This window comes from Coregonus lavaretus (assembly GCF_964263955.1).
Source record: "Coregonus lavaretus genome assembly, chromosome: 34".
NCBI lineage: Eukaryota > Metazoa > Chordata > Actinopteri > Salmoniformes > Salmonidae > Coregonus > Coregonus lavaretus.
In genome coordinates this window covers 9,556,861-9,571,614 of record NC_140021.1, presented here as the reverse complement: position 1 = coordinate 9,571,614, position 14,754 = coordinate 9,556,861, and positions in this window count along the sequence as shown.

The window sequence follows — 14,754 nt, the reverse complement described above, 5'->3', positions numbered from 1 at the left end:
CATTTCCATCGCTATTCACACGGCAGTAACACATCTGGACAAGAGGAACACCTATGTGAGAATGCTGTTCATTGACTAAAGTTCAGCATTCAACACTATTGCTCCCTCGAAGCTCGTCACCAAGCTCAGAGCCCTGGGTCTGGACACAACCCTCTGCAACTGGATCCTGGACTTCCTGATGGGCAGACCAGAGGCTGTGAGGATTGGCAACAACACCTCCTCCACACTGACTCTTAACACAGGGGACCACAGAGGGGGTGTCCTCAGCCCTCTGCTGTACTCCCTGTTCACCCACGACTGCGTGGCTTTGTACGGCAACAATTCCATCATCAAGTCTGCTGACGACACAATGGTTGTAGCCCTGATAACCAACAACCACGAGTCAGCCTATAGCAGTGATCATCAACTAGATTCAGCCGCCGGCCAATTTTTTCTTGAGCAGATGGTTGGGGGGCCTGAACATAATTACAAATAATTTGTAGACTGCAAATTGACCACAAGAAGCCCAAACATATATGTTTGACTAACATCATTTCAAACTTCGCTTACATTTGTATACAATCACGTGTCTCTCTATTATGAGTGGGACTACTTGGGAACCGATTTCCAAAATTAAAACGACGTGGAACTGATTTCCTGTAGTTTCTACAGTCTTATGTCCAACAATGAAAAGTAAAAAAAATACATTACATTTTTGTCATTTAGCAGACACTCTAATCCAGAGCAAGTGAGTGAATACATTATTTTATTTTATTTTCATACTGGCCCCCAGTGGGAATCAAAGCCACAACCCTGGGCCAATTGTGTGCCGCCCCATGGGTCTCCTGGTCGCAGCCGGCTACGACAGAGCCTGGATTAGAACCAGGATCTCTAGTGGCACAGCTAGCACTGCGATGCTGTGCCTTAGACCACTGCGCCACTTGGGATAGCAATACCTGATTTTTAATTATTATTTTTTGCTCAGAAAACTTGAGGGGCCAAATAAAACCACCAGTGGGCCAACCCTGGCCAATAGGGAGGAGGTAAGTGAACTGACATTGTTGTTTCATGACAATACCCTCTCCCTCAACATCAGCAAAACAAAGGAGTTGATTATTGACTTTAGAAAGTCAACAATCAGCTAGTCCCGTGTAGCTCAGTTGGTAGAGCATGGCGCTTGCAACGCCAGGGTTGTGGGTTCGATTCCCACGGGGGACCAGTATGAAAATGTATGCACTCACTAACTGTAAGTCGCGCTGGATAAGAGCTGCAGTAGAGAGTCATGAGTTTTAAGTTTCTCGGCATCCACATCACCAAGGACTTGTCATGGACCAACAACACCACCACTATTGTCAAGAGGGCACAACGGCGTCTCTACTTCCTAAGGCGGCTGAAGAAATTCGGCACGCTGCCCCGGGTCCTGTTGAAATACTACCGCTGCACCATCGAGTGTGCACCACGGCCTGCGTATCCCGTACATACGACTAATAAAAAAAAACGAGGAAGCAGCACGGCAAGTGCCTACTAAGATTTGATATTATATCCTAGTCTATTACTTTAAGTATTCTGTTCCTAAGACATTAATTTGTAATTTGACTCATCACTCATGATACAGCACTGTAGCCCATGATAGTGATAGTGTCAGTGACGATAGAAACCGGTGTTCTCAGAAATAACACGGGCGTGGTGCGCCCCCAAGTGGCTGATAATGGTAAAATCATTGCGCCTGATACTTCTTATTTATGTATCTCGAAAAGTGTCGTAAAAAAGCAGGGAATTCATGGTGCGGTTCACTATGTCTGTCCTGCAATTAGATTCAACGTGTGCCTAATGATGTCTCGGCTATTTGTGGTAGGGGCCTATCCCTAATCCACTGCCAAGTTCTCCAAAGAATAGATCACAAATATTTCTCTAAAATCTTGTAGGCCTATCTATTTCATCGAGCAATCATTGTACTAAATGTAATGGCGGAACAAATATGCAGTTTCCATACGGGTTTCTGCAATGTCACCAACCATGACTAAAAACTAACTATATGCGTTCATTTTCTTATAAATAAGCATGGCAAAGCATTCGACGCTCGGCGGGTCAGATTGTAGTGGGTTCATACGATTGATAATTGTCAGTCAGGAGTCCTTGATTGATAGTGACCCCAATCCGCTCTCTACACAGCTCTCTACACAATTTGACTTTGTACTGGTAAAACAGGAGCCTATCACAATAATTTAAAAAAAATCAAGAAACCTGTAGGCTATTACACCACTTTTTATCATTACCGTATGTCAGAGGCATGAAAAATGAGCGAATGTACTTGAAAACGGGTGGTAGCCTATAGCCTACGCTCCAAAATGCGATGTGGTTCCACGAGAACACATACATTTCGCCAAGGCAGAGAAGAGTGGCCGATAACGTGACGTGCGCAGAAAGCAGTGGACGCATAAATTCTGGCCAAATGTCATTACACTTTTTGGTGTTTTGTGTAACATATGTCTCCATTCACGACTGTATGGAGGCTGGAAATATATTGCGAGTGGATGAACGTGCGCGGATAGCCTAGTAAATGAGCCCTTTGAAGTGATAGTTTGTCAATCAGATGAAAACATAATGACTGGTTGTGTTTATGCCACAATAAAAGTTTATAAATGTTAAATGACAAATCTTTACAACGGCCAACAGAGATCCTATTGAATTAATAGGGATTATATATGGAATTCTATGATTTGACCCATAAACAAATAGGAGGTCACTTACTGGGAAGAAATTAATTATACTTTCACCCCTGGTTGTAACTTAACCTTAGAAAAGCAATCTACTCACAACTTTGCCTTAATTCAATCTAACAAAATCTAACTAGACCCAGAACCATATGTAAAGTGCCATGTGTAAAGTGCCTGACAGGCGGGGGCGAAGGATACTGTCTATCGGTGTATGGATAGCTAGCTAGCTAACGCTGTCGCCCCCACCCCTTCTTCTGTGTGGGGTTTATCGGCGGCCAGGGTTGAGAGGTCTAGCTACAATTTGTAGCCCAATGACCTCTCAAAACCCGGCCACAAGTCCTGAAAGCTAGCCCACATTATTTTTGGGGGCGCAGGAAGACGAGTTGCTACAATTATCCAATAAACCCCTTTTCCATTACGTTATAGAGTTAATTAAGAAGGAATAGCGACGTAATTTGTAACTACTACAAAATGTGGTTTTCCATCTAAATAATAATTTTTGGAACTTAAGATGTCGCAAGAGAAAAGATAATTAGCCCTTATTAAACTCGCCAGATCATTTTCCATTGTCGATTTAACTTGTTTTGAATACTATGATTAAGCAATAAGGCCTGAGGAGGTGTGGTATAGGGCCAATATACCACGGCTAAGGGCTGTTCTTAGTCGTGGTATATTGGCCATATATCACAAACCCCTGAGATGCCATGTAGCTCAGTTGGTAGAGCATGGCGCTTGCAATGCCAGGGTTGTGGGTTCGTTTCCCATGGGGGGCCAGTGTGAAAAAATTTATGCACTCACCAACTGTAAGTCGCTCTGGATAAGAGCGTCATGTAAAATGTGCCTTATTGCTATTATAAACTGGTTACCAACTTAATTAGAACAGTAAAAAGTAATTGTCATACCCGTGATACTGATATAGAAATTAAAATATATATACAGGTTAAAAGAAATGACTAAATGTTCCACCCTTAAATAGAGTTGTGAAATGTTCTTGTTTTAAGTATGATTAGTACTTTCTTGGTAGTGACTAATTATTACACTCCGAAACTGTGTGAGATGTGTTAGAATCTACTACCTGCTAATGTGTGAGCGTAGGGCAAGTTGAGATTACATTGTGTTGCTGTTTGGCAATGTGAGTGGGAGTTGGGCCGGACGGCGAAGAAGAAGAGAAACCGTTAGGCTTGGAAGAGAGTATGAAATATGTTGCAGGATATTGTGAGAACGACGATAACTGAGAAATGCAGCCTGCCCGAGCAGGGAGTAGACTATGATAAGAACATGTTGTGTGTGTATGTGTATGTGTGTGTGTGTGTGTGTGTGTGTGTGTTTGTGTGTTTGACCTGATGGTCAGGAGAGCAGAGGAAAACATGAGCTAAACCCATGTACAGTGGAACAATACAGCCCGCCTAAAGCGGGGTGGGATTTTTGTATGATGTGTGTGTATAAAAGATGGACTCTGAAATTGTGATAACAGAATTCTCTGAATAAAGACCTGGCTATTGCACTGAGGCTCTGTCCGTTTCTTGATCCAAAAGCCTTACAACCTTTTGGGAGACGCACAGAGACACTGAAATAGTTAGTTAATACATTATCTTAACAGCTTGGTCCTTTCGAGCCGGATTCCAATACCTACCTCTGTCATTCCAGGTAACTCTGAAAACCGTCGACGGGCGAATGAAACATTCGTAATTAGAAAGACCTGCCCTTTGGCATTAAGGGTTCAATAACACAGGCCAGAGAACACCTGATAATGACAGAGACGGTGACGGAATCCAACCTACATTGAATCTCGGCTGCAAGGATAAGGTCAGTAGTGTTTATTCATTAATTGGGGAAATTGATTTGAGAACTTGCTAAAATATTGACTGAAGTAAACGTCATAATTCAAAGTAGCAACAGATCAATGGATTAGCCAATTAAAAGGGAAGCAGTCTGGGATTGCTTAGGGTGGGTCCGTAACGATTCACGGTAATAGGCCATTACCAAAATAAACTCCCCCGGTATTGAAATAGAAGGAACTATTGAAAGCATACCTAAGGGGATGAACCTGTAGTAGATTATAGAACAGTAATGTTCAACAAATAATCCGGGTTAAACAAATACAAAAAGTAAAAGAGAGGATATAATTGAGTAAATTTGGATGGTTAAGATCACTAGGAAAGGGAGAACCCATTCCTGTTGTATGAGACTGTCAGGAATTGTCAAGATTACATTGTGGGGATAAATTCCTCCGTAGAGTATAAGATAATTCTGGGGGACTAGTCAAGACTACCTATACAGGAAGGGGTGATTTCAGGTGTTGTGTGAAACTGTTTTGAATTACTTGTTATATAGAAAAGGTGGCTAGAGGAGGGAGAACCCATTTCTGTTGTATGAGACTGTCAGGAATTGTCAAGATTACATTTGAGGGGATAAATTCCTCTGTAATGTTATGAGATCATTCTGGGGGACTAGTCAAGACTACATAAACAGAAAGGGGTGATTCCAGGTGTTGTGTGAATGTGATATGAAAGTCGTATGAATATGAGAATGTTTGAACCCCAAGAGGGGAGCCACATTTTGATATACGGGTAGCAAACCCCTCAGAGGAGGGGTGTAAAAAGGATCCTCTCCAGTTGTTAACCTTTATGGCAGGACAAGGACACAAGGTCAGTAAAAATAAACTACAACTCTGGCAGAAAGAGGTAATTTATTTAGGTCACACGATAACGCAGGATGGGAGAACCCTAAACTCGTCAAGAACAACGGCAATATTAGAAGCTCCTAAACCTCTGAATAAGAAACAAATGATGAGCTTTTTGGGAATGATTAATTACTGTCGAGCATGGATTCCCCATTTTGCGTTACACACTGGAAAATTGAGTGATCTTATCTATGGAAAAGCTATGGCAGCACATGATAAAATAATCTGGAATAACAAGGCTGATTTGCAATTTGAGGAAATTAAGCAATTATTGACCTCTTCAACGGTGCTGGCGTTTCCTAGATATGATAGACCATTCACTCAAACTGTGGATTGTAGAGAGGGATATATGACATCAGTACTGACACAAAAATAAACCGGTTGCATATTTTTCTTCAAGACTTGATGAGGTGGCTCAGGCAATGCCTGTCTGTTTGCAATCAGTTGTGGCAGCTGCTAATGCAGTGCAGGATTCAACTTCAATTGTACTATACCATGATCTAACCTTAAAAGTTCCACATGCAGTATCAATTCTGCTATTGGAACACAAGATGGCATACATGTCACCAGCACGACACCTATTTTGTATGATGGTATTGCTGAACATGCCAAATATAACTATTGAACGATGTACAACATTGAATCCTGCAACATTAGTTCCTGTTGTAAATGATGGTATTCCCCATAACTGCATTGAAGAAACTGAAAAAATAGTACTACCCAGGCCTGACTTAACAGACTTAGCTATACCATGTTGTGAAGTAACAATGTTTGTTGATGGATCTTCTAGGAAGAATCCTGATGGCACCAATGCAACTGGTTATGCTGTGGTGACAGAGAACGAGGTTCTAGCTGCTGAACCCTTGCCAAGAAACTACTCTGCCCAGCAGGCAGAGATAGTGGCATTAACAAAACCATGCCAACTGGGTAAAGGGAAGGTTATAACTATCTATACCGATAGTGCATATGCCTTTAATACTGTACATGTCTTTGCTGCCCAGTGGAAGAATAGAGGAATGGTTACGACTTCGGGTAAACCAATTACACATGCAGAGTTGATTCTTGACCTCCTAGATGCAGTACTATTTCCAAAAAAGCTTGCAATATGTAAGTGCGAGGCGCATACTACAGGGAAGGATCGTATTACTTTGGGTAATGCAGTACGTAGTGAGGAGAAGGAGAATGCAGGGGAACAACGGCGCCCCCCCCACCGGCCCCACCTTCCTATGAGGAAGGAGGGGCAGGAGGAGGAAGGGAAGACGAAGGTGAGGAAGAGCAAAAGGTAGAGGAGTACAGGACAAGGGCAGAGAAAGTCAGACAGGAGTTGAAAAGAGAGAATGACGAGACAAGGAGAAAACTAGAGAGGTACATGGCTGAGGCCAAGAGAAAGGGAGAAGAAGAGACAGAAAAAGGAAGTTAAAGAGCAGAAAGCCAGAAAGAGAAGGCTAAGAAAGTAACTAGAGTACTAGGGTACAATAGGGGGGTCAAGGGACCGAAGGGTGGAAGACCCAGGTCCCTGAGGAGACTTGAACCCCACAACAAAAGTCCAGTTAGGAGAGAGGAACAGGAGGATTCAGAGCTAAGCTCAGGAGGGAGTCAGTATGAGTCAAGAGATGAGAGAGTAGGAGGGGGCCAGTACCCAATGATAGCCTTACCTAATCTATTGGCAGGGAATGAAGGGGCCCCAGCAACCTTAGATGTATACAGGCCATGACGTGGCCCGAGCGGTAGAAGGAATGACCCACCCCAAACAGGAATAGTAAGGTTTGGGCTGACGTTAGAGGGCTGTGGGTTTCAGAGGATGCCCAGAGGGCACTTTTGCCATGGGCTGATCACGGAGAGTGTGTTGGGAAAATAACTGAATTGTGTAATAGCCTCAGAGAACATTACCATCGTCATGCAGACTTCTCTAAAGTACATGAGTGTAAACAAGAGGATAGTGAGACTGTCAGTCAGTACTTAGAGAGGCTTAAAGATGTGTTTAACGCAAACAGTGGCATACCCGAGCCAGACCAGAGACAGGGGAGTGATACGCCCTACCATCAGCAACTAAAGATAGCGTTCCTCAGTGGAATGAAACCAGAGATAAGCAGAACCATTAAAAAGACCCTGATTGGCTGGGGCACAGCAACACTCATTAAGAGAGACCTAAAGGGAGTTGAGTCATGCCAACTCTCGGGTAGATAGTGAGGCCAGAACAAAGGGGCAGTGTCCTGGAAATCACAGTCTGTTTTTTGTTTTTTTTTGTCAGTTCTGCTGGGAGTAGATTCTAGTGAGGAAGAGACTGAGGAGCCCATTGATCCAAGTTGTGAGGTGTTTGAATTGGCTACTATTGACCTAGCACTTCAACAGGAACAGAAACCTAATTTGACATTGACAGTAATGGGTAAGAAAATTAAATTCCTATGCGATACAGGGGCTCGCAGGACAGCAATCTGTTCTGACAAACCAGAGGGAGTGAGGTTTGATGGGGAGAAAATCATTGTGCGATCTGCCTCTGGTCATCAATTTATTGAAAGGTTATCAGCCCCAATAACCCTAAAACATGACCAATCAGGAGGAGAGGCAACCATACCCGTCCTGATATCTAAGCTGTGTCCGGTAAATTTACTAGGACGTGATGTAATGACTAAATTGAATGTGGCCGTCATTTCCACTGAGAGGGGAATGAAAGCACACATAGTCAGAGACAATATGGTGGTCTGTGGGGAAGGGGAACCATGTTATTGGTATAGTTAAGACTTGTTATAGGGGGGAATAACTGAAATTCCCCGAACCTTAATGGAACTTGCTGATGATGTGGTACCAGGCCCCACTAAAATGTCCCCCGATGACCTACACTGTACTCTCTGGTATAACCAACACCCAGGTCCAGATTCAATCTATGAGGAAGCACTATTTAAAACCACAGAAAGAACTGTAGCACTAAAATGGTTTCACTATGACAACACCCACGCAGCAGTGGAAGTGGAACTAGGGCCCTAATGTAAACAATAGGTTTATATTTTAATAAATTAATGCAACAGGTTTAAATCAGTAGATTACCGGAAGGTGGTTATGGGCTTGTTATTTATAGGTTTAGTGAATTTAATGAAGGGACAGTAGGAGACAACGTATCAAATATTTTTTTTAATAGATGCCTGGAATAAAATATCACTGCTTACTTATACGAAGTAAGGGATTATATTGGCAAATGAGTGAAATATGACATTAAGAAGGGTGACAGGAACAATATACGGGGAAACAGATATTTCCTATGTTCTTGATTACATTTTGCATTTTGGCCATTAGGCAGACGCTCTTATCTGGAGTGACTTACAGTTGATGAGTGCATACATTTTCATACTGTAAAGAAAGGGGCAATCCTACGAGATAATGTCTGGCATAAGGATAAATTATTACATTTATTAAAGTCACTGTTTTGATATGTGGAAATATTGACACATGGGTAAAGCAATGTGTCAATAGGGGGAATGGTAGAGCAGGTTAGATGGTAGAGCAGGTTAGATGGTAGTGCAGGTTAGATGGTAGAGCAGGTTAGATGGTAGAGCAGGTTAGATGGTAGTGCAGGTTAGATGGTAGAGCAGGTTAGATGGTAGAGCAGGTTAGATGGTAGTGCAGGTTAGATGGTAGAGCAGGTTAGATGGTAGAGCAGGTTAGATGGTAGTGCAGGTTAGATGGTAGTGCAGGTTAGATGGTAGTGCAGGTTAGATGGTAGAGCAGGTTAGATGGTAGAGCAGGTTAGATGGTAGTGCAGGTTAGATGGTAGTGCAGGTTAGATGGTAGTGCAGGTTAGATGGTAGTGCAGGTTAGATGGTAGAGCAGGTTAGATGGTAGTGCAGGTTAGGAAACACTTTGTGGCCTATGGTATAACGAATTACTAAAACAAATATTTTGGGGGGTTCCAGATGTGTCATCTGTGCACAGAATAATCACCAAGATAGATAGAGAGCACCCCAGGGAGAATATCCCCTGGCAAAATATCCAGTCCAGCAATTGGAAATTGATTTTATAGAGTTATCACGGAGTGAAAGGAAGAAATTGGGTACAATGTCTGCCAATCGTACTAATGACTATACGAATAACGCCAGATAAGAACGGATTGTCCCCCTTTGAGAAAATGTTTGGAAGACCTTACAGAATGCCACAGTTGGCAGGACCAGAACAGACAGACATTAAACTAGAGAATACAGTAGCAGAACACATGAGAAAATTGTTCGTTAACCATACCCGTATGTCTAAGAATTTGTGTCCTACAGGAGAATTGAAGGAGAAGGTGACTCATAGTATACAACCTGGAGACTGGGTGTGGATCCAATCGTTGAGGAAAAAGGATTGAAAGCAGCCATGCTGGGAGGGACCATACCAAGTCCTATTGGTAACTGCCTTCGCTATAAGAATAGCTGAGAGAGCCACTTGGGTCCACGTTACCCACTGCAAAAAGGTAGGCCCACATACCAACACCGTTGAACACACACAGAGTTAAAGAGAAGAACTGACCCACTAGGGTTCGGGGGTAAACTCTGTTAACGAAGAAACCCTACCCCGACCTTTCATCACTGTGGGGTGTTCCTAAAGGTGTGGGTATGGGGAAGTACCAGGCAGGTGGGTCAGGGACAGGATAGGGATGGCGGTTTTTGGGATTTTGGGGGACTCTGAGCTGCATCATCGTGTTAACCATATTATGGATTAATCCAGGTCAACCTAAACAGGGAAATGATGAACAAAATAATACCAAGGCACTGATTCGATCTCGTAGAAATACTGAAACCAAGAAAGACTATTGGGGGAATGATTATTTTATAGTTAAAGTCAGTTTAGGACAAGATGGGGGATTCAAGATACCATTCGACTTCTCCCATGAAGAGTTAGGAGGTTTTGGGGGCGTGTACAAGAAAGCACTAGCACTAGATAGACTTGCATGACGGCGGTGTTGATTTACAAGATTTTAACACCTTTTCATATAATCTTAATAGGCCTACACCACAACTTGTCTTGCCATCCCTCCTTCTGAAGAGCTACCCTCCTGCAAGCTTTCTCCCAAACCCTTAGTTAGCACACCTGATTCTACTGATCATTAGAACCTTGATTAGCTGAATGAGGTGTGTAACGATGGGGTTGGAGCAAAAGCATACCTACCCAGTAGCTCTCCAGCAGGATCCTGAAGAAAACAAACTCCACCTTCCATGATGACTTTTGTGGTATACAACATTTGTCCTGTTTACGCAACCGCTGGGATGAAGTACTGCAGGGACACGTCTTTGTGCAGCAGAATCAAATTAATGATCCTTTTGTGGACAATGTCTGGTGGGGATAATAAAATGCTCATCAGTGATCTACAATCATGGAGTTTACATTGGATCTTTCTAATGACACTAGTCCAACCATTCAATGTCACACAACTCAATTAAATTCCACATCACAGCTCATAATATAGTGATGCATCTGATAAAGCATCACAGAAGATGAGGTCACTGTAACTCACTGGTACAGTAAAGGCTCTCTGTCTGTCATCAGATGGTATAATCCAGTCTTCACCAACCCTGGTACTAGAGAGATACATGGCATGCAGGCCTTTTGCGGCAAATCAGTTATTTTAGGGCTGGGCTGGAACAAAAGCCTGCAACACCTTGTGGGACTCTGGGACCAGAGCTGATTGATTGGTCGAGCTGATTGATTGGTCAACATGGTTAATAGTAGTGGAGAAACCAGAGGGTTCAACAGAGAGAGTGCAGGCTGGTGGACAAGATTAATCCTGTGTGGTCCTAAAGTGACATAAGAGCAGAAGTCAATCAATGAAGTGTTATGGTAAATAAAGGTTATTGAGGAATAGATAGGCCTATTGATTGTAACAGGCTGCTTGTGTTTCAATTCTTTGGGGGAGTGCATGGAGAGAGGCCATGGCAGCAGGATCCAAGGCATGCAAGAGGAAGCAGCATGGCAATGGTCTACTAAGATTTTATATTATAACTTATTGAAAATCAAGGCAAAGCAAAAGTGTATCCCTATATTATTTTAAGCCTTCTGTTCCTAAGACATTAATTTGTAATTTGACTCATCACTCATGACACAGCACTGTAGCCCATGATAGTGATAATGCCAGAGACGCTAGAAACCAGTGTTCTCAGAAATAACACGGGCGTGGTGCGCCCCCGAGTGGCTGATAATGGTAAAATAATTGAGCCTGATACATTGTATACATCGGTCTGTTACATTATTTGTTTCGTTCAACAGTTCAAATACAGCATCTTCTTATTTATATATCTCGGGAAAACTGTAGTAAAAAAGCAGGGAATTAATTGTGGTAGTTCACCAAGTCTGTCCTGCTATTATATTCAACGTGTGCCTTATGATGTCTCGGCTGTCTATGATAGGGGCCTACTCCTAATGCACTCCCAAGTTCTCCAAAGAATGGATCACAAATATTTCTCAAAAATCTTGTATCAATTTCAGCGAGCAAGCATTGTACTAAATGCAATGGCGGAACAAATATGTCGTCTCCATACGGGTTTCTACAATTTCACCAACCATGACTAAAAACGAACTATATGCGTCCCATGTCCATATATAAATAAGCATCGCAAAGCATTGGACTCTCGACCGGTCAGATTGTAGTGGGTTCATACATTTACATTTGACATTTTAGTCATTTAGCAGACGCTCTTATCCAGAGCGACTTACAGTTAGTGAGCGCATACATTTTTTCCCCCATACATTTTTTTCCAATAACAATTCACTCAGTCATTGTAAGCCATTACAGTTTTTCTCAGTCGCTTTGGTGCATTTTTCACATCATCCCTAACATGTGCAAAATAATAAGTGCATTTCTCAGAACAATTTGTACAAACTGCAATATACAATAGATATGTTTCTAAAGCTAGTCAGTCACTAAAAATCCTTAGTACATCTCTCAAAAGTAAATATTCATGCCAATGATCATGTCAGTGTCATCAGAATGATAAGTTATTGAGTCATTGTTCACGAACAAGGTTGTCAAAATGTTTAGGCATGTTGTCAATGGAACTGTGTACTTTGACAGTATTACCTGATGTAAACTTAGGCTACAGTTTGGATGACAGTTACTGTATTGAAAATGCACAAGGCTGCACTTCTATGGCATATATCAATTTCAACAGTACTATTTACATATTACTGTATGTGGGTTATTGATTGAAAGAGACTGGACAACCCAAGGGGCACAAAGGAAAAACATTTTTTTTTGAAAGAAACACAGGAAACCACCCCTAAGGCACAACTTTGCCCACAGCACTGTTCTAGTGCTGTCTCTACACATCCAGACGTTCCTGTCTGTCAGCCCACATATTCTCATCCACATCACACCGGATATTTTCCCTTCCAATGCAACGTGGAAAGAATCTTTTGGAATGCCTTATCCATCCTCTGCAGGCGTCTACTGTGGTGTCCTCACATGCTGCATCCATTGCAGCCAGCAGGGTCATCTGTGTGTGTGGCTGACGATCGTACACCTTCCACCTACATGCTGAAAAGAACTCCTCAATTGGGTTAAGGAATGGTGAATAAGGTGGGAGGAATTCTATGAGCATCCTCGGGTGGGTCACAAACCATTGCCTTATGATGTTTGATCGATGGAAACTCACATTATCACAAATGACCACATACTTTGGCAAATCCTCTCTAAACAGACCCCTCTCATCATCAGGGATGAGAGCCCTGTAGAGAGTCTCTAAAAAGTTGAGTAGATGCTGGGTGTTGTATGGCCCTAAAAGGGGGATATGGGTTAGGACACCATGCTCCGAAATAGCAGCACACATGGTGATATTTCCTCCCCGTTGGCCTGGCAAATCCACAGTAGCTCTGTGACCGATGATATTCCGACCCCGCCTTCTGCATTTGGTCAGGTTGAAGCCAGCCTCATCCACGTATACAAAGTTGTGAGAGGGTTCACTTGATTCCAACTCCATTATACGCTATATCCCAGAACACACAGTTGAATTTGTTTTGGTAAGGAAGAGTGACATAACATGTACATATATTGCATGTTCCTTCCACAGCAATGGAAATGTGTGCAGTTTATGCTTACTGTACTATGTAACACTATAAAATGTTGCTGTAAAGTAGTTACATAGATATATGTTTTACCTGTACATACTGGTACCGTAGCTCCTTAACTCTGTCCTCATTCCTTTGGAATGGTACACGGTACAGCTGTTTCATACTCATCTGGTTTCTATGCAGCACCCTGTCGATGGTTGAGATGCTAACCGTATGGATGTTTTCAAAGACATCGTTGTCTTCTATAATGGTCCTTTGTATTTCCCTGAGTCTCATGGCATTGTTTGCTCGGACCATGGTGCAAATAGCCTCCTCCTGTTGAGGTGTGAAAAGGCGTCCTCTGCCACCGGTTTGAGGTAATCTTGCAGTCCTATGTGTGGAAAAATGCAGTGATGCATCGCACACTTTCACATAGACAAAAACTATGCGAACACACATTTTACTGTAAAACATACAGGTGGGTGCATGTAAGGTGCAGTATGTATCTGTATAGAGTATATTTCTGTATGCTGTGAAATACAAGTGGACTACTGTAATATGAAGCATTGTAGGAAGTATACAGTATACTGCTTATATACAGTAACAGTGCACTGTACATTGGTGGACATACCTGTTCTCTCTTCGAAACGTTTGTACTATTGAGGACACGGTTGATCTCCCAATATTCGGCTGCACCCTTCGACCCGCCTCAGCCATTGTAAGGCCATGATTGACAACATGGTCTACAATAGTGGCCCTTATGTCATCAGATATGCGCCTATGTCCTCTTCTGCCTCTTCCTCTGTTTTGCCTTCCACCACGCATCCTTGCTCCTCTTCTTCCTCCTCTTGGCTGTTGACCCTGTTCGTTTCCTGGTCCATCCATTATTGGAAAATTGCAACTCTGTGTTGTGGTCTGTCTATATATGCTTGCCAATTGATTCTTCATGAGATGCACCTTTGAGCAATTTAGACAACTGGTTGATTGTTGGTTGAACTAACACTTTACATTCCTTCATGAGTGAGGGTTAATTTCACCTGCACGATTCAGCAATTTACGTTTTTGTACAAAAGGTCTAATAGAAATGTGTAAAACTATGCTTGACAGTTTATGACAAATAGTTCAACAATTTTGCATGTAATGGCTTATGCAAGGAACTAATGCCTAGATGTTTTGAGGGGTAAGACTATTCAACAGAGACCCATCTACTATATTTTGATCAACATGACATGAGCAATTGAAAATGTGGAAAAAAGCTGACACTTGTACATTATCAATTGCAATATGTACAAAAGCAATTGCAATTTGTTCAAAGGAATAAGAAATTGCTTTAATGATGTGCACAAGTGACTAGATGATTTG